Source organism: Coloeus monedula, assembly GCF_965178545.1.
Source record: "Coloeus monedula genome assembly, chromosome: Z".
In the NCBI taxonomy this organism is placed as follows: Eukaryota; Metazoa; Chordata; class Aves; order Passeriformes; family Corvidae; genus Coloeus; species Coloeus monedula.
Genome location: NC_138822.1, coordinates 75,701,138 through 75,720,522, shown reverse-complemented (window position 1 = coordinate 75,720,522; position 19,385 = coordinate 75,701,138).

Sequence of the window (19,385 nt, the reverse complement as noted above, 5' to 3'; positions counted from 1 at the left end):
GCGATCAACTTCTGTGAGAGAAGAGCCCACCACTTCTCTCGTCATTTACCACCCCACCATCTGCCCAGCTCACTGCAGACTTTTCTTACATTCACCAAAGCAATGACAACTGCAGGATGTCCCATCCCTGGAGATGTTCAGGGCCTGGCCTAGCACATGGCATCCCTGCCCACAGCAGGGGAGTTGGAATGAGGTGATCTTTAAGGGCCCTTCCAACCCAAACCATTCTGTGATTCTATGACTCTCTGTGTAACATCCATATAATCAGAGCCAGGGAAGGACCAGCAGATCGTTTCACCTCATCTACTACACTGCCCAGGCCACAGTGCACCACCTGTGAAGTTTGTATTGAGCTCAGTGGCTTTGGATGCATTTGCCAACTCCACCAGAAAAATATTCTTTATCTTGCTGCTGAAACTCTAAGAAATTGAGATCAGCTGTTGGCATTTTGCCCTGTTGGTTAATGGTTTGGGAGTTTTTAGTTTTGTAATACTCATTTACTTGGTTTAAGACTTCCAGACACTGGTTCTTTTTTTATTACACATTTGTGACAGAAGGTCAGGTGTTTAGAGCAAATAAGTGGGGGGGTTTAACTGGTGTTGTCTATCTGCAGGTTTACCAGAGCAGAATTAGTTGCTGAAATGAACCCACATGGTTCAATCGGTCCAGAACAAAGAAGAAAGAAATGCCAGATAACACACCATTGCCAGGTCATGTATTTTGGTATTTCAGAAGCCTCCTGGAAGGATCAGGTAGTATCCTATCTTCTCCATCTCACTGAACACTGGTTAGAAATAAACTAAAAATAAATACAAGTTTCCTTCTCCTATCTTTCCTGTAAAGCACCAGAGATTGATCTTACACAGTCCTCCATGGTTTATGGGCATCTCAAAGCTTCCCTTTTCCTAAGTGTTTGGTTGCTGCATGTCATGGTTTAGGAATGGTATTACACAATTTAGTAGTCCTGCGAAAAAAAAAAAAAAAAAAAAAAAAACCAAACAACCAAAAACCCAAAAACCAACAAAAACCACATTCCCACTCACTTCCACTCCCCCTCCAGAAAACACAAAATACAAAGAGATAACAACAATTTACTGGAAACAGCAATGAGATAAGAAAATGAACAGTAACAGTGACAATAATAACAAAAGGTATGGGACAAAGAAACAATATACACAGAAAGCCTATGGCAAAATACTGACCATGTCTTCCCCACCACCCCAGGCGTCCTCCTGACTGGAAAGGAACATCCTTCTTCCTGGAAGTGAGTGTCCCTTTTCCCCATCCCTGGCAATGATGTGAGGAGGTATCAAATTCTACAATGTTTTGGCCATGCTCTCTCCCTCTGATCCCGGCTGGAACCAGGACCAAGCATCTCACTCAGATTCCCAGGGTCCTGCTGGTTAATGGATTTGGGATTAAGCAGAAGTATTCTTTCAGGTCATGTTAACTGGAGATACAAGGGATTTCCACCCAGCTCATCTTCAAGTAACTTTCCAAGCTCCTTTGGCATTCCTGTCCCAGGTAAAGCTTTCTCCACGAAAAGGCCTTGCCTGTGGGAGGCCTCTCAATTAATCTCACTGCCTGTAATGAGCAAGTCAGCCCTCTGAGGACTGAGGTATTTCTGTCAATTAGTGGTTTGGGTTCTTACCACCTTCTCATCTATACCCAGCCTGTTCCTCAGACCATCTGATCTGACTAGAGAGTTCTGCAGAACAGGAAACCTAGGCAAAAATTCTTTAATTCACTTCTCTCAAGTGTTCCCAAACAGAAAAAAATTGTTACTGGTCTACAAATCTGGGAAGCAAAACTTCCTCCAGCAGAGATTTTGCTTCCATTTCTTTCCTAACTTGTCACTTTTGAAGAATAGAGTTGATCTGGGTGGGTTTCTTACCCAGACTACACAGGTCTCTGGGAAGCCTTTGGAAGCCCCATAGCCTCCCAGCTTTGTCACTTGCATGGCGTAGGTGTTTTGCAATTAGGTAATGGACCACTTAGCAGGACTAGAAACACTGACATTTGGTATTTGGTGAAGATAACATTTTCTTGCCCAATGTCAGGAAAGCAAACCTTGTTTTCTTTACAGCACGGCAGCGTAAGCAGAATTCCCACATACCTGCTGCTCCAGCATGCCTGAGTCCTGGTCTGCTCGTGGGCCTTCAGCCAGGACTAACACATCCTTCACCACTGCTTAAGGTCCTGCCTCCCTTAGGATACTGCCCTGGGCAGGCTGATACTGCACAACCCAGGACTGTGCAGACATACAGGGATGAGATCCTGCAAGTGCTGGGGTTTTGCTCGTCCACTGCCACTCCAGCCAGCCACAGGCTTCTCCCTGCCAGGTTAATTGTATTGCTTTTCTTTGGACCTAGGTCTGGCAGGGGTATTGCTCCAGTATAGCACAGTGAGTTCATTAACACAGAACTTGGAACAAAGGCTCATGACACATGGTGAAAATCATGAGAAATCACAATTGTCTGGGAAAAAAATACTTTAAATAGAAAGATAGAGCATGCTACATATATATAATCATTGTTAAAATAGCATTAAATGCTATTTTAACAGAAGAATAACACAAACTTTGGTTAATTTTCACTCTGTCGGGCAAGCCGACTTTTCTGGCTCTTCATGACAGCCTGTAGTGGTGCCAAAGGCTGTCCAATCACAGCGTGTATCCCTGTGTTGAATATGTTGAATGCCTGGCATGAAATCAACCACCAGAACTGAAGACACAGCTGGAAGGGCAGCTCTGTCATCACAGAATCACAGCATGGTTTGGGCTGGAAGGGGCCTTAAATACCATCCTGTTCCAACCCCCCTGCCATGAGCAGGGACACGTTCCACTAGACCAGGTTACTCAGAGCCCCACCAAGCCTGGCCTTGAACATTTCCAGGCATGAACCATCCACGATTTCTCAGGGTGGTGAGAGATTACAGGTGAGGGCAATACCCAGCAGTGCAGGAGCTGGTATGCAGCCACAGTTTATGACTGGAGACCTAGAAAGGCTCTCAGGTGACCAGTTGACATAATCTTTGTGAACTGGCCGCTGTAGTTAAATGAGGGGGCAGGAATCCAAGCCCTCAAAATATTCTCCATACTTTGCCAAGGTCTAAGCACCTTCCCCATGAGATTGCAGGAGAGTGCTGGCTTAGTCATGGGCTTGCCTACTGGCTCAGGTAGCTGTTTCAAAGTGAAAGGTAACACATAAATGTGTGTTTGTGTGTCTGATGCAAAGGGCAGTATATCTAGTGATAGTATTTCACACTCTGACTCCTGCAAGGAAATAAAAAAATACCCCAAAGCATCTCACGAGAGTATTTCTCCTTGGATATGGTTCATTGAAGTTCAGCATAGAGCCTGTCCTGAAAAACATCACATCCAACCCAAGCCATTCTATCATCTCCTAGGACTGACAGTGTCCAGAGGCAGTGGAGAGGGAAATTGGAGAGATAAGTAGAAAAATAACTTTCCCCTCTCCTTTGAAGTCTTGCAGACACAGTGCTGAAACCAGCTCTCTTGGAAAGCACAGCAGCTCGCTGCGTTGTAAATTCACGTACGCTGGGGCTCCTCCAGAAATCTGTGAACAGAGAGTTGAGAGAGATCAAAGCCTTAGGTAAGTAGGGCACCTATTATAGCAAGCATTTATCTTTTCTTGAGAGGAGACGGGAGAGAGCAGGAAGTTTGATGATTTTGCAAACCTAGACCAAAATTTTATTTCTGTAGCTGGGGGATATCAGAGACGTCTTCACAGTGGTTTTGAATTTGCATCTCTCAACATCTGATGTCCCCGGCATGCAAGGAACAAACTCAGGCACTCAGAAACATGTAGGGAAAAAGGGGAAACAATGCTAACAAGGTAGTATCTTTGTTTAACTTACTCCCCTGACAGTTTAAACTCTACTTGGGATTGCCACTGTTGAAATTATTTTTCTTGTTCTTATTTGTCAGATGCCTTTTTCAAAAGCCTAAATAATATTGCTGGGTTAAACAGAAGCCTTTAGGTATGGCTGTGATACTGCCTTAACTCAAATTCTCCAGGGAGGAGATGGAAAGCTCTTCACATTCTCAGAATATGGGAATATGTGAGAATCTTAGAAAAATATAATTCCTGCCTAGTTTTTCCTCCCCAAGCCTTTCCAGAATCTTGGCACCTTCAAGTACCTCTTGGGACACATCAAATAATGAAAAGCCAAAATCTGCATAAGGTTTTCAGTAAAGCAAATTTGGGAAATTTGAGCAGTGGGATGTATTCTCATCTGGTGGATGCTGCAGGTCAGTTTCACTAAGGGCCCTTGGCACTGACTGCCTAATAGTGCAGGCAGGAAACAACCACCTGGCCTGGAAAATACAAAAGCTTGGGCCAATCCTCAGTTAGCACACAGTATGTTAGCTTAATTTCTGACTTAAGCTGGGACAGAAAATGGCCCTTAGTAACTCATTCCGCAAGGGGAAACTGAGTCTCATGTATTCTGCTTTGCCTGTCATGCTGAGGGAGTGTTTTAACTTTAATATTTTATTATAAACCTGTCAGCCATTATGTTTCTGGAAGTCCTTCACCAAAATTTCTCCTCGGGCAGAATGGGTATTGGTATATCTGAGTCTGCTTTTGTGGGGATTAAAAGTCTATGCACTATGTTGTTCTTAATGAACACTGTTGTGACTGAATATGGGGTATGTTAAATAAAAGTATTTTGTGATGTTTTAGTTCCCTGACCAGTTCAGGGTGGACGATGCCAGACAGACATATGTCAGCAATCACTTGCAATAATATTGTAAATGTTTTCATTGTAGAAGTTCATGTGTGTTGAACAAGTCCAAGTTTAACATGTGTTGTGATCTTTTGCTTGTTTGCACAGTTAGGCACGTAGGGTCAAATTCTAATCTATGATCCTGTTGTAAATTCAAAGTCCTATCACATTAATGATGTTACCTATGAACCACATTTAATTGTTAAATGTGGATCATGTTTATTTCAATCACAGAAAAAGTGAGATGAAGCTGAGCAGAAACCTTGCACAAGACTTGACCTACCTCTCCCAAAATGAGCTCTGAACATTGTTGACCCCTAAGTGATGTTGAGTTTCACCTTCACTGGGGCCAGATTTTATTCTGTTACTGTTCTCTAGCTGCTGTTTTATATAGATGCCTCTCTTGACTTTTAACGTCCTTTTCTTGTAATGTTCTCTACATTTAACTGCTGGTCAGAGAGCCAAAAGGTTTTGCTTCAGGTATTCAGCCATGACTGAAAAATCTCAGTTTTTCTCGAAGCCTTAGAAATTGTTGCTTTGAAGGTTATGTCACTGATATTCTCACAAGCTGCTGGGAAACTGAGACTTTTCACAGCAGCCAAAGGGAAGCAGGAACATGAATAGTCTTGAAATTCACTGGAAAGTGACAACCACACTATAGCAAAAGTTAAAATGGAAACCTTGGTCAGGAGTTCTCATGACAGCAGTGGGTTGTAGTGACTACATGACCATGTGCTGCTTTTAGACTCATATTGTGGCACCCGTTCTTTACTTAACACCTCTTATTTTTAATTTTCCATCATGATGAAAGCACCAGGGAGTCTGTTTGTGCAACAAACATCTGACATGCCTTAGAACAAATCAAACCAGTACTAACAACCCCAGGGAGGGCTGTCTGAATCCTAATCAGGAACAACAAACCCATTTCTACAGAGCTGTCCCTCCCTGGGGTCTTATGCTATTCCTTCATATGTTTCAGAGTGAAAGGCTGTTTATAGCCCCATTGTAACATGTTTAGCATTAAATGTCAGGAAGCATCTGCTGGCATATTTCTCAGTAGGAGACTTCTAAATTCTGCAAGTGAGTTTGGGTAGCTGTCCTGAATATACATGGGAGTTCCCTCCAGAGATTTAAGTCATGTCTTTGAAGGCAAGTTAATGCTGCCTTATTGCAAATATTCTTCATGAAATAGGGTTCTCAGCAAAGGGTCAGGCTGAATATTCGACAGCAGATATTTTGTTCTTCCCTCATTTCAGTAACATCCACTCTCTGGCCTATGTCGTAGGCACCACTAGGAGATTGCTATTTCTGTTATTTCTGCCATGTGTGAAGTCACACTCCCTTGAGACACTGGTTTCAGTCATAATGCTGGTTTAAGGAGTTAACTTCTGCCTAACCCCAGCACCACAGTTCCTCTGATGTGGACTGTAATGGTGCAAGCCTTTATGAGACTCTGTTTTGAACTCAGTGGCTGGAAAGATGTATTTAAAAAACAAAAAAGAAGGAAAGAAAATTTGAAAGCCTTTGTGTCTGATTTTTTTGGCAATAACTTCATGCAGACATAACCAAACCTCACCAGTTGTCATTACATTGTGCAGACATTGCTTTAATGCCAGTGAGTCAGATCATAGACTCATAGAATGGTTTGGGTGGGAAGGGACCTTAAAGATCATCCTGTTCCAATTCCTCTGCCATGGGCAGGGACACCTTCCACTAGACCAGGTTGCTTAGAGCCCCATCCAGCCTGGCCTTGAATGCTGCCAGGATGGGGCATCCACAGCTTCTGTGGGCAACCTGTGCCAGTGCCTCACCACCTTCACAGTTAAGAATTTCTTCCTGATGTTTAATCTCAGCCTACTCTCTTCCAGTTTGAAGCCATTCCCCCTTTTTCCCCTTGTTACTACATGCCCTTGCAAAAAGTCTCTCCATCTTTCTTGCAGGCTCCCTTCAGGTACTGGAAGGCCACAATTAGGTCACCCTGAGGCCTTCTCTTTTCCAGGCTGAACAACCCCCACTCTCTCAGGCTTTCCTCATAGCAGAGATGCTCCAGCCCTCTGATCATCTTGGTGCCTCCTCTGGGCTGGCTCCAGCAGGTTCCTGTCCCTCCTGTGCTGGGACCCCAGAGCTGGATGCAGTGCTCCAGGTGGGTCTCAGCAGAGCGGAGCAGAGGGGCAGAATCCCCTCCCTCCCCTGCTGCCCACGGGGCTCTGGATGCAGCCCAGGACACATTTGGCTCTCTGGGCTGTGAGTGCCATGGCTGGGGCATGTCCAGCCTCTCACCCACAGCACCCCCAAGTCCTTCTGGGCAGGGCTGCTCTGGGTCTGTTCATGCCCAGCCTGTGCTGATACTGGGGATTGCCCTGACCCAGGTGCAGCACCAGCACTTGGTCTTGAACTTTATGATGTTCCCATGGACCCACTCTTCAAGCCTGTCCAGGTCAAGGGGGGATATGGAACATCAGGGGGGTTGCACCTTCTTTGACTTTTCTTTTCTGGTTAACACACCTGTAGAAGCTCTTCCTGCTATTCTTTGCATGCCTTGACATGTTCAGTTCCAGCTTTGCCTTGGCCTTCCTTACCCCATCCCTGCAAAACTGTACTTTGTCTCCATACTCTTGCCAGCTCACCTGCCCTTGCTTCTACTGCTTGTGCATTTGCTTTCCCTTTAGTTTGACCAGCATTTCCTTACTCAGCCATGCCAGTCTCTTGCCTTCATTGCCTGACTTCATGCTCCTGGCGATGGCTAGCTCTTGTGCTTTGTGGGAGATGCTCTTAAAGATCTGACAGCTCTGTTCCAATACCTTGTCCCTGTGGGCAGTGTCCAGCGGATCTCCCTGAAGAGCTGGAACTCTGCTTTCCTGAAGTTCAGGAGCCTAACTTTACTCCTTACCTAGTCACATCCCTCCGGACTAAAACTCCATCAAAGATGGTCACTGCAGCCCAGACTGCTTCCAGACTTGATGTCCCCAGTTACCTTGTTTGCATTGGTGACCAACAGATCCACTATCACAGCCCCTCTGGTAGGACTGTATATTCAAGAAGTTATCCTCCATTCCAGGAGTCTCCTGGAATGTCTACAGCTCCCTGTGCTACTTTCCCAGCACATGCTGGGGAGGTTGAAAACACCCAGTAGGACAAAAGCCTACAAGTGTGATGCCTCCTGTAGCTGCAGCAAGAAGGCTTCACAACAGGCTCCTCCTGATCAGGGCCTGTAGTAAACACCAGCCACAAGGTTCCCTTTGTTTCCTCTGTCCCTGATTCTTACCCACAGGCTTTCAGCTTGCTCGTGACTGTTCTTCAAAGGCAGCTCTTCACGCTCAATCCACCTCTTGATGGAGAGGGCAAACCCCCTGTCTCTCTTTCCTGCACTGTCCTTTCTGAACAGGCCGCAGCCGTTCATAGTTGCACTCCGGTCATGGAATTTGTCCCACCAAGTTTCAGTAATGGCAACAAGGTCATAGTTTTCCAACACCACAGTGGCTTCCACCTTGTCCTAGAAAAGGAAATAGGGATAGTCCTTGTCCAAAATGAATGAAATGGTATGGCTGATGAATGCATCTGTGTTTCAGGACCTGTTCTTCCATTAGATTTTATCCTTTTTGGATATGCAGAAGGGCCAAACCCAAATACCTGCTGCTTCATGTATCAGTTGAAACAAAAAGTTTTAAATCTAACAGCAAAAAAACCTGTTGGACAAATATTCCTAATAACAATTTTGAGTCAAAATTTGGAACATATTGGGAATTTATTTGCTTTAGACATGTTCAAAGAAACAATAATTTTCAGGCACCTATGTACACTGTAACATCCAAGATTTTTTTATAGACACTCTCAAAAGTCTGCCCAATTTATTGCGTCATGGTATAGGTGTTTTGTTTCTTTAATTACTACCACAATATCTCATCTATCTTTGTTTAATGAATAACCCAAGTTTTATCCAGCTAAACAGTGCTTCATTAAATTTGCTGTCCTGGCTAGACCATTACCATTGATTAAGTTTTCTGAGGTGTACAAGCCCATGAAGTGGATCCCTTAATGCACCTGCAGTGTATTAATCAAGTTTCCTGGGGGTATAGGCCTTTGACTCCTTAACTTTCTCAAGGTATCTTTCTTGTTCTATGACATCTAATTAATTAATTTCTAGTTATATGATAACTATTAAACAATTCTTTATTGAATTTTGTTCTTCAGCTATTTATTAAGTTCTCTAAGAGGCATGGATCCATGGAGTTCCTTTCTGCAGGTGAAGTGAGGTAATTTCTCAGGATTTTCTACTGACACTCAGCCAACACAGATTTAAAACAAAAGCAGCTAAAATCACAGTCAAACATTCCTTAACTAATTAAACATAGTTCACTACAAAATTTTTAGAGTCACAAAACTCCTGGCTAACTAAGATGTAACTCACTGTCACAGTGTCATTCTAAATGTTCGTATTCCAGGATGTCTGGTGTGTTTATCGCTGGCAGGATCAGTGTCCATAAGAAATCAAGAGAGGTCTGTCCGTTGCCGTTCCTCTTTCCCAGCACATGACAGCTACATGAGGAAGCCACAGCACAGCAGGATATTTTTAAGGCAGAAACTGAGGGTGAAGAAACTCCCTCAGTAGCTCTGAACAAACACACACTGAATTCACACAGCACGAGAAAAAGAGGTTATTGGTGCGACCCACAGTCCACAAGATGGGAGAAAGGGGAAATGCTCCCCAAAACATTGTATTTTGCAAAGGGGACAACAACTTTTGAAAGAACTCCTCTGGAAGAAATCTTCTGGAAAAGTGCTGAGCGTCATTAAGGGAAGAGCAGATATTGTAAGCAGTTCTTGCAACATGGCTTTTTATCAGGCAGCAGCACGTCTTTCTTTTTCCCTTAAAAATTGCGTCATTCTTAAACAGTAGTTTTTTAACTCCGAAGAGAGTTCTCATGCTACACTAATCTAAAGTTGAACTCTCAGCTCCAAACTGTCAACCATTGTTAATTTGAAGTTATTTTTACTTTAGTGACCAACACAGCAAAGACAGGAAAGAATTGTAATTTCGTGTATCCTCCAAGACTAATTCTGAATGCTATGTAAAAGTCTTCCTATCAGCTCGCTGACTCATAGCTGTAGTGCTTGGAGGCAAAACGCTAACAGGAAAGGCTGTCATATTTCTGCTGCACTATGTGACACCTTTTTCCCTTAAGACCTTCTGTTTCAATAAAAGTATCATGAACCAACACAAGAACTGGAAAGTAAATAGAAAAGGATCTTATTTATTTGTGCCCCACAGAAATGTGATTATTCCCATTTTGGGGTGGGGGGGTCGGGAATAAAAGTGTGTTTAACAGGACTTTGGGACAGCCTCTGCCTTTGTTACATGAAAGAGACTTAGAAATTCTCATGTTCTGAGGCGTCACTGGTGTGTCTCTAAACACCTTGTAGTTGCCAATGTCTCCTACTTGGTCTCTTGATGATGTGAAGAATTATTATTCCCTTTTATGAATAAGGAAAGAGGAGCACAGCAGCATTTATTGACTCATCCAGGATCTGTCACAGATGTGAGAGGGGATTTGAGTCTCATTTCAGTGTTGCTCGGGCTGTTATCCTTCCTTCTTTAGGTCGTGTCCACATGACCCTATTAGTCATAACCACGGCCCATTATCTACTGGGAGATCTTTAAATAAAATCGTAAGCTTTCACTGCTATGTTTGCAGTCCCATCTGCTGCACTGAAAGCCAAAGAATAGATTTCGTCTGAAAAAGGCTGCAGGGAACAGTGGTACTGATGAATTTCTTTTCATTAACCAAGAACAGACAGAACAAAAAACCCCCAAACAGATAAGGTGGTTAAGGAGGTGTGAATTACCTTTTAGAAAGGCTTCTGCTTCAATAATTTAACATATTGCAAAGAATGTTAAAAACAAAAAGTTTCTTTGAAAAAAATATTTATCTATTTAAACCTGACACTAATTTGGAATTGTTCAGGCAGAAGGTGTCATTAAACCTAAAGTAAGTGCCAAAAGGACCTTAAAGGAGCAAATCAAAGCTTGTGAATTAGCACTGGAAGTTTGCATTATCAAACTGTAGGAAAGTATGCAGTACTGGTGTTGCAGATAAATGTCATTACTTAGACAATTTAATTTTATCGAAAGTTTTCATATTGCACCCTATCACCGTTGTACTTAGGTGGCTTTTTCAGATTAGTCCTGTCTCTTCTCTAGCTCATATTTATGATTGTAAACGATTTATTTAGTCTGAAGAGGGCACTGAAACAAAAAACTGTGTGAAAAGCTGAACCTACGTGGTTTTTTTCTCATAACCATGGAATCCAGAAACATGAATCAGGATCCTGTTGTACTTGGCGCCATAAACTCCCCAAACAAGCAACTACCCCACAGAAGTTGCTTGCATTTTATAGGTCCTTATGGGAGGCAGTGAAATGTCTGACCTGTAAGAAAGAACGTATTTTATGATTGAAATTCTCTGAGTGCTGTCCAAGGAGACAAACCTGCTGACTGCCAAAAGCCGAGCTCAAGGTCTCGCTGCTGCTTTAGCTGCAAGCAGGGTGCACCACGGGGTTTTTATTTTTAGGCCGCATTTCTCTTAGACGAAATGCAAAGTCCTGCCTGTGGTATAGAAACCTTTGCCATACCTGGTGATCACACCCCAGTCCAACGATCACTTGGTCTTTATTTACTCAGTGCTACGCGGTGCCACGTTCCACCCACAGCCTCGGGAACTTTGCCTTTCCCCCTCGCCGTCCTTATCGAGGACACGGAACACACCGAGACATCCTGTAACTCCTGGATCCCGTTCAGCGTGCCCCTGTTTCAAATCCTGGAAAGCGTGGTGTTCCCTCGCCGGCCCCACCTCCCAGCTGGAAGCCTGGAGTGCTCTGTGGGGGAACCGTCCAGGGAGCTTAAAAGAAGCTGCGGCTCCTTGCGTGGTGCTGAAAACAATCCCTTCTGTTCGTCGTGACAAACAGCTCCAGGTGGAACAGAAGACACAGAACAGCCAGGTAGAACAATTTCTTTATTTCTTTTTCTAAGAGAAAAGTGTAAAAACTTGCATGGAAGCCCAGATTTCAGCTATTTTTTCCTGTGCTTTTTTTTTTCTTTTGCATATTGGCGTATTACTGCATCTGTAAATGTTAGCTCTCAATAATGAGCCTGGCGTCAAAGTTTTCTGTTTGTAGTGCCAGCCCCAGTGTGTCAGCAACACTCAAAGGTATAGCAAGTGTGGCTTTGGCAAAGCTCTCCAAAGTCGGTGGGAAAGCACATGTTCATATTACTGGCTTTGGATCCAGGCACCTCTTCTCTCGCTGTATAAATTTCTGAAGGGAGAGCTGGGCTTCTCCTTCTCCGTGGAAAGTGCTCTGAGTTCTCCCTACCATCATCACTAGCAATTGAATTTTAATTTAATAAAGACGTGAAACAAGCCTCCATCATGAAGGGGTTTGTATTGGAACTGACTTTCTCTAGAGGAGACCTGCTGTTGCTCAGACTGGTAGATGGGACAATTAGCAAGTTGTTTTCTGGCCTGTCGTGTGCTAGGTGATAAATGGTGTCACTGTCTTTAAAACTGGCGGGCATGAGACTGGGATGAAGCATTTGCACCACTGGTTTAAGACCCTTATATAGAAATCACAGCGTTGGGTTTCTCCTGGACAGTCTTTTCTTAGCATAGTTATTTTTGTTTCATAAGCCAGTATATGACACACTGCAAACGGATGATGTCAATTTGTGGATGCCCAAAGACTTTGCGAAGTGTTTCCTAGAGGAAACGCATTGGAAATATCTTCTGTACTGTGAGAAAAATCACCCCTTCCCCCCAAAATCCATGCTCATTTAAGTCCTCCCTTGTTTCCTCACATTTGGCACTATTTTGATTCTCATCCAAGGAGTAAGACACTTTAGCATGTGTTGAAGGAGGATTTTCACCACAAAGCGTTGCTCTTCTCTCTCTGCCCATGATTTTTCAGGTATCCTGACACAGGCAAAAGAAGTCCCATGAAAGCCAGGAGATTTTGCTAAATGAGGCTGTGGGAGAAGGAAACTTTTTGTTGTAGCTAAAGCAAACTTGCAGCGATACCTAACTCTGCAGATGTTAAATTACTTCAAATTTAAACAGTATTAAAAACAAAGGTTAAGGCCATATTACTGGTGATAAGAGGCACTCTCTTTTTTTCTCAGCATTAACGTGGTTTAAAAGCATCAGAGGAAGGTAACACTGCAATTCATAGTACTGAACTAACTGTTTACTTCCTTTTCAGTGGATGGCTTATTTTTCTTAGTGATAGAAGCTCCCTGTGGATCTCTGTTTAGTCAAATGAGTGACTTACTGCACTTCAGCTTTGGTTCTAGGTGTTAGTTTATTCATGACCTACACACAGCTTTGCATTACCAAAAGTCACTATTCCAGGCTTAAGCAAAATAAAAATCACTGGAAGAAGGAAAATAAGATGTAGGTTAATTTGCTGGTATCACAGTAAATCATGGTGTTTGGTGACAGTATAGCTCTCTTCAAATCAGCCAGGAAACATGCTCGCAGTTTCACTGGGAATAGTTCATCTCTATCAGAGAAGACAGATCCATGGGTTATGACCAGGCACTCGGCTGTCTGCATTAGAGGGACACAGTGCTCACTGGGGACTCACCTTCCACACAGTTAGATTGGCTGTGTTTACTCAGCATAGTAGTCCAGCCCCTTACACTCACGGGTCCAGTCTGGGACCCATAAGTGTTTGCATGTGCTCAGCACTGGCTGCAGCAGGAGCAGGATTAGGTTCTTGCTTGGTGCAAAGTGGTGTAGAGGTAAGGAGGAAAACCCACTCCAGTACCTGAGACTCACACAGCAGAAGTCAGAGGTGAGTTCTGCTCTACTGTCTGTAGATTTATATCTAATCTGTATCTATATTTAAATATTTAAAGGTGATTTTTCACAATTTAAAGGTGGAATGTTCTGATTTTGCCAATGCTTCCAATACCATACTCCAAGCAGGAGCAGTGAAGGGGCTGTGGACAGGGCTGTGATCCATAAACAAGACTCCCTTTCCCTTCCCCTGAGTCACTCCAGGGGCCTGTGCAGCTCCCTGCCTGCCTCCATAGGTGGTTCAGTGTTACTCTTTCATCTATTACTTCCTTCCTGCTCCGTTGTTCTTGCGGGTCTGAGTTTAGTGGGATATGCAGCTACTGCAAGTTGCTATTTAAGTGGGAATCTGGACTACCCACTAGTTCAACATTAAGACCTCCACTTGCTTTCCCCTGCCCCTCAGTAAGAGCTGCTGTGTGCAGTTTATACTCTTGTTGTGTTGTGAAATGTTACCAGTCATTCCCCACCTTCCATTTCACTTCTTGGATGAACAGGACTTTGTTTACTTCTCCATCTTAAATGTACAGACTTGGCTTTACAAGAGTACAAAAGATACTGGTGCAGGTGTGAGGGGAACAATGGGTCAGAACAATGGGTTTGCTTAAATTATGCATGTTTGCAAGAGAGTGATGTCTTGCATTCCAGTTAGGATTGCTCTCCCTTGTCTTCTAGACCCCTCCACCCTTGGAGCCATGTCCTTGGAGTGTTTTTTTCTTGAGGGCTCTGTCTCTGCACTCGTTGGGATGGCTTTATCCTTAAGGCTGTTCCCGCACAGCAAAGCCATCCAAACCGAAGTGCATCTCTTCTGAGCTGCTGTAGTTTGTAGGAACTGTTAGGTGAGCATAAACTGAAACTGATGCTGATTTATGTTTATTTGTGGGACTGCAAACCCTGACTACTCCAATTCCTCTCCAGCTCTATCTGCTGCAAGATCGATTGATGCCTCACTGCCTGTGTCAGTTTCAGGAACCTCCAGGCTCCACTGCCTGCAAACACAGGCATCTCACATTAAGTTCACTGGTTTCCAGTGCTTTCCTTTCTGCTATATCAATGAAACAATGGGTTTATCTTGAATTTTATGTCTAATTCTAGGGCTGTTTCTGTTCATCCTGGTATGCTCCTATAGTGAATCCTTTGCCTGTGCTGCCTGACCTTCACGGCTCCATATGTGCATTCCTTCTTTCTTTGACTCTTCTCCTTCAAGTGATGTAAGAGCCTCCATGGAGGCCTCTTCTTGTTTCGTTAACAAGCAAAAGACTTGAAACACGAACCAAAAAACCTGAACAAAACTGTAGAACACTTGCAAGACCAGCTGCAGACTGAAACAAGTTTCCAAGAAACCATTCATCCAAAAACTTTCCACTACATCAGATATTGATTAATGAAGCTATATACACTTTGGTCTATTTAGATTTCATGCCTCACTGGCATGGTTGCCTCATGTCCTAGGCATTTTTGGGAGTCTCAAGGTGTAGCTTGAAGCACAACTTCACTACATGCTAGAGAATTTTCCCAGCTCCAGCTGGACACCAGACACTACTTTTGACTTTGTGTGCTTGCCAGAGATTGTCATTCTGTGGATTGTCACAAGTTTAATTTCTGTTCAACCCTTGCTGCAAAGTTGTGCTGCAGGTCGATCGGCCAGGCAAATGTGCTTTTCTTTATTTGCTTTACCAACACCATTTTTTCTCAGCACTTTTTTGCTGGACTAGTGTAAATATGCTCTTCCCAAATATGCTCTGCAAACTCACTTGGAACACTGCTTTTGACGATCCCCTTTGTGTTTAATGCTGGGTTTTTTCTCCTATGGCCAAAACAGCAACCTGATTGTAGGAAAAAGTTCAAGTCCTTGCCTGGGCAGACACCACCTGTTAAGCAGATGGCATCCAAAGAAACACTCAGGCCTCTGTCTGACCTGTTTATGTCTCTGTACCACTCTCATCCCCAGAGCTAATCCAATCTTGCTTTTCTAAGAAAAATTATAACTTTCCTTTACTGACACAAAGCATTTATTCTGTTCCGATTACACCATCTTTACAAAGTCTTTAGGGATTACATGTGTTTTCTAGTACTCGGCTTCACCCAGGGAACTTGGCCAGATACTAGCAGTCCTTAGAAGACATTTCTGCTTAACTGAATCCCTGTGAGTATCTGCTGTCAAACCAGCCTAAGCAGGTACATGGGCAGCTGGGCACAGGGGATACCAGCAGTCCAATGTGGAGCTGGGCCACAGGCAGAGTATTGCAGAGCTTTGCTTTTAAGATGTGACACATCTGGAATGAGGAACATGTTGTCGTTGCCAAGATTCAAGGTTATAATCATAGAATCACAGAATGATTTAGGCTGGAGGAGACTGTAAAATCTTTTATTTCCAGGCCTCCTACCGTGGGCAGGCACGCCTTCCACCAGACCAGGTTGTTCAAAGCCCCATTCAGCCTGGCCTTGAGTGCTTGCAGGGATGGGACATTCACAGCTTCTCTGGGCAACATGTTCCAGTGTCTTACCACCCTCTCAGTAATAATTCTTCCTATATCTATTCTAAACCTACTCTCTTTCAACTTAAAGCCATTCCCACTTGTCCTATCACTGCATGACTTCGTCAAAAGTCCCTCTCCAGTCTTCTTATAGGTTCCCTTTACGTGTTAAAAGGCTGCTAAGAAAGTTAAGAATGCCTATTTGGAAATAATGGAACACAGCACAAAAAGAACCTAAAATAACAAAACACACCCTGAAGATTTTGCTTAAGAGCATATTTCTCATTGTGTGCACTAATTCTCATGCAGTTTCCACCTCTCTTTCTATTATTTTAAGATGGGATATCCTGTGATTATCTAAAGATTATCTATCTCCTTGTGGGGAGGAGGCACCAAAAATGTTTGAGCTTTTATGCTTCAGTGCCACAGCAAGAGAAAGGGCCATGGGTTTTGTTTTTTTTTTTTACTTCCTTATTAAGAAAACTGCTTTCTTTATTTCTTTTGACTAGGCATTTGGTGCTGCACAGTACTGCTGAAACCGTACTTCTTCCCCTTTAGTCCCAGAGTCTTTGATTACGGGTTTTTTATTGTATATCTTCATTAGCATATTACCAGCTTGAGGCTGTGTGTCATTGCCTTCTGGAGATACACCAACAAAACCTTGATCACTTTATCAGAAACAGTAAATGCTGTCTCTTCTTATGGGGCCCACAACTTATTTAACCCTTAAGCAGCACATGAAAACCGGAAGTGGTATGACAGATTGTAACACTGGGAATAGGGTGTTTAATTTAAGTACCTGCCTCCTTTTTCATATATCTCCTTGATCTTAAAGGGATCTTCTGTGATACTGCCTCATACCCCAACAGCAGAAATGGCAATGATTAATCTCAAATGAGCAACACTCCCAGCATCCTTATGGCTGTGTACGCTGACATTTCTCACTGGCTTAGCTGATGCTGCCTTCTTCAGGTTCTCCTGAATTTCTGGGAGAAGAACGAAGAGCACGCCCTCCCAATTCTGCCGTCACATCCTGAAGGCCCCAGGCACCCGTCAGGTTGTTCCTCTCTTTCATAAGGCTGCAGAGGGATTCATATGCACAGCTTCTGTCTCAGTTAACAGGAATTCACTGCCTAAACGCTGACTGTCGATGTGCATGGAGATGGGAATAATACAGGTCTTTGCTCTCAGCTGAGCAAGTGCAAAGGAACATACACTTCTGTTAAATACCTGAAGAACAGATGGAGGAACAATATAACATAAATTAAACTTGCACTGAATAAAAGCAAAGGCTGGCAGTGCTGGGACCTGGCATGTGCTGTGGCCATGCTGGCAGATCTGTGGATATATATGGCTTATTTACTGCCAAGGTGGTGCTGTAGTTGAAGTGCAAACTGTTGCTTAAAATGTCATGCAGTTTTGTTAGAGAAATATCCAGGGAAATAAATTGTTTTGTGCTTATTTATGTAATATTGTATTAGCGCAGGCATTTCAGATCTTTGGTTAATTACCCAAAGTTTAATGTTCCAGAGGGGAGCCGAATTCTCTATTGTCAATACTTTAGGCTCTCTGGGCCTTGTTTTTTATGATGGCTACTTTTTTTCCTGACCATGCTCCTTTGCCACCAGGCACGGGCTTCCTTGTTCCTCTCAAGAGTTCACAGAACCTGAGTTCTGACAGGTCAAGAAGTCACTCGGTCCCAGTCATCACCACTACAAATTATTGTAGCACTACAGTATTATACTCCTCTGTGCTCACATCCCCTTTTGGGATCATGGCTCGATGGAATGCTGGTCCTGCTGCACATCCCTACAGTGAACATCAGTTGTTCACCCCCAAGGCCCTCTGACCTCTAAAGTGGGCCAGCTTATCACCATCTATCCATCAAAAACTATAATAATACAAAAAAGGACCTAATTATAGAATCATAGAATGATTAGGGTTGAAGGGACCTTAAAAATCATCTTAGCTCCAACCCCCTGCCATGGACAGAACACCTTTCGCCAGGTTAATCTAGCCAGGCCTTGAGCACCGAATTCAGTAAATAATATTAAAAATATAAAAAAGATTGTTGATACTAGGAGTAATTTTGTGGAAGGCAGCAAGTTGCCTCCATATTTTTCCTGGCAGGATAAATATGACTGTACCCTGGAAAAGAGACAGTAGAAATGTAAGTGCATACAGTGTGTTTAATTTGGAATTATGGTTAAAATGCTTATGAGCATAATTGATGTGACATGCTATTTACAGGAATTCTCTCAGAACACCATGAAGTCTTTCATGGGATGGATAATTGACTGTCAGAGCAATATGTAATGAAAACCACAGAGGACTTAAGAAAATAAATCCCAGGTCTCTTGGCTGATGCTGTAGGGAATGCAGAAGCAAGCTACACCATGCAGAACCAGATACTTCCCATCCCTTCCACACATACCTAGCACAGAAAAGTGTGGAAGATTGTGGGAAGACTCTGAACTGTGGCAGCTTGGCATGCGTTGGATTTCCTGTGTGTGTTCAGCCATGGGGTCTCACTGAGGGGTATCCTAATTCCTCAGTGGTTTGAGCTGGGTGTTCTGATGTGTATCTGAGGAGTGGGCATGTGACAGCATCTGAAGTGTCACCAGGCATGGCTTACGTGTTTGTGGCAGCTTCTGCCTTGCCAACAGCAGCCATGGGCCTTGTGCAACATCCCTGTTACAAAGGGCACTCTCCTCAGAGGCTCTAACCAGATGGGCTGCAGGTTTGCCCTCACCTACTGATTTTTTTCTATTCACATTGGCGTGATTAGCTTTTAACAAGCCCTCCCAAGCATCCCCCTGGGATTCTCCTCTTTTTCACTGGTGATGATTAGGAAATACGTGTTAAACACAGTGTGGACACCTCCGTGGTTTGCTGCAGTGGCTGATTAATCCCCATGCTTTGCCGGTGCAGTCGGGCACATGCAGTGTCATGGGCAAAGGAAGAGACACGGATTTTTATTCCAGGAACATAATACTGAGATATGAGGATCTCCATCAGTTCCCACCAATATCTGTGTCCATCAAATCACTCCATTTCTCTTAGGATCACAGAGAATATTTCAGGTACTCAGGATATTTCTCCCCTTGCAACAGCCTCTTCCCTACTGGAGCAGTGAAATTTTTGGCCGGAAGGGAGTTTGTAAACACAAGATCCCAAGTCTTGTGGGAACCGGACTCAGAAGTGAGTTAGCCTTGGGCCTTGTTCCCTGCAGAATTGATTTTTTTTCTGCACTTTTATCTGCCCTTCAGTGTAATCTGAGCATCTGAACCCAGATGAAAGCTCTTTCACCAAA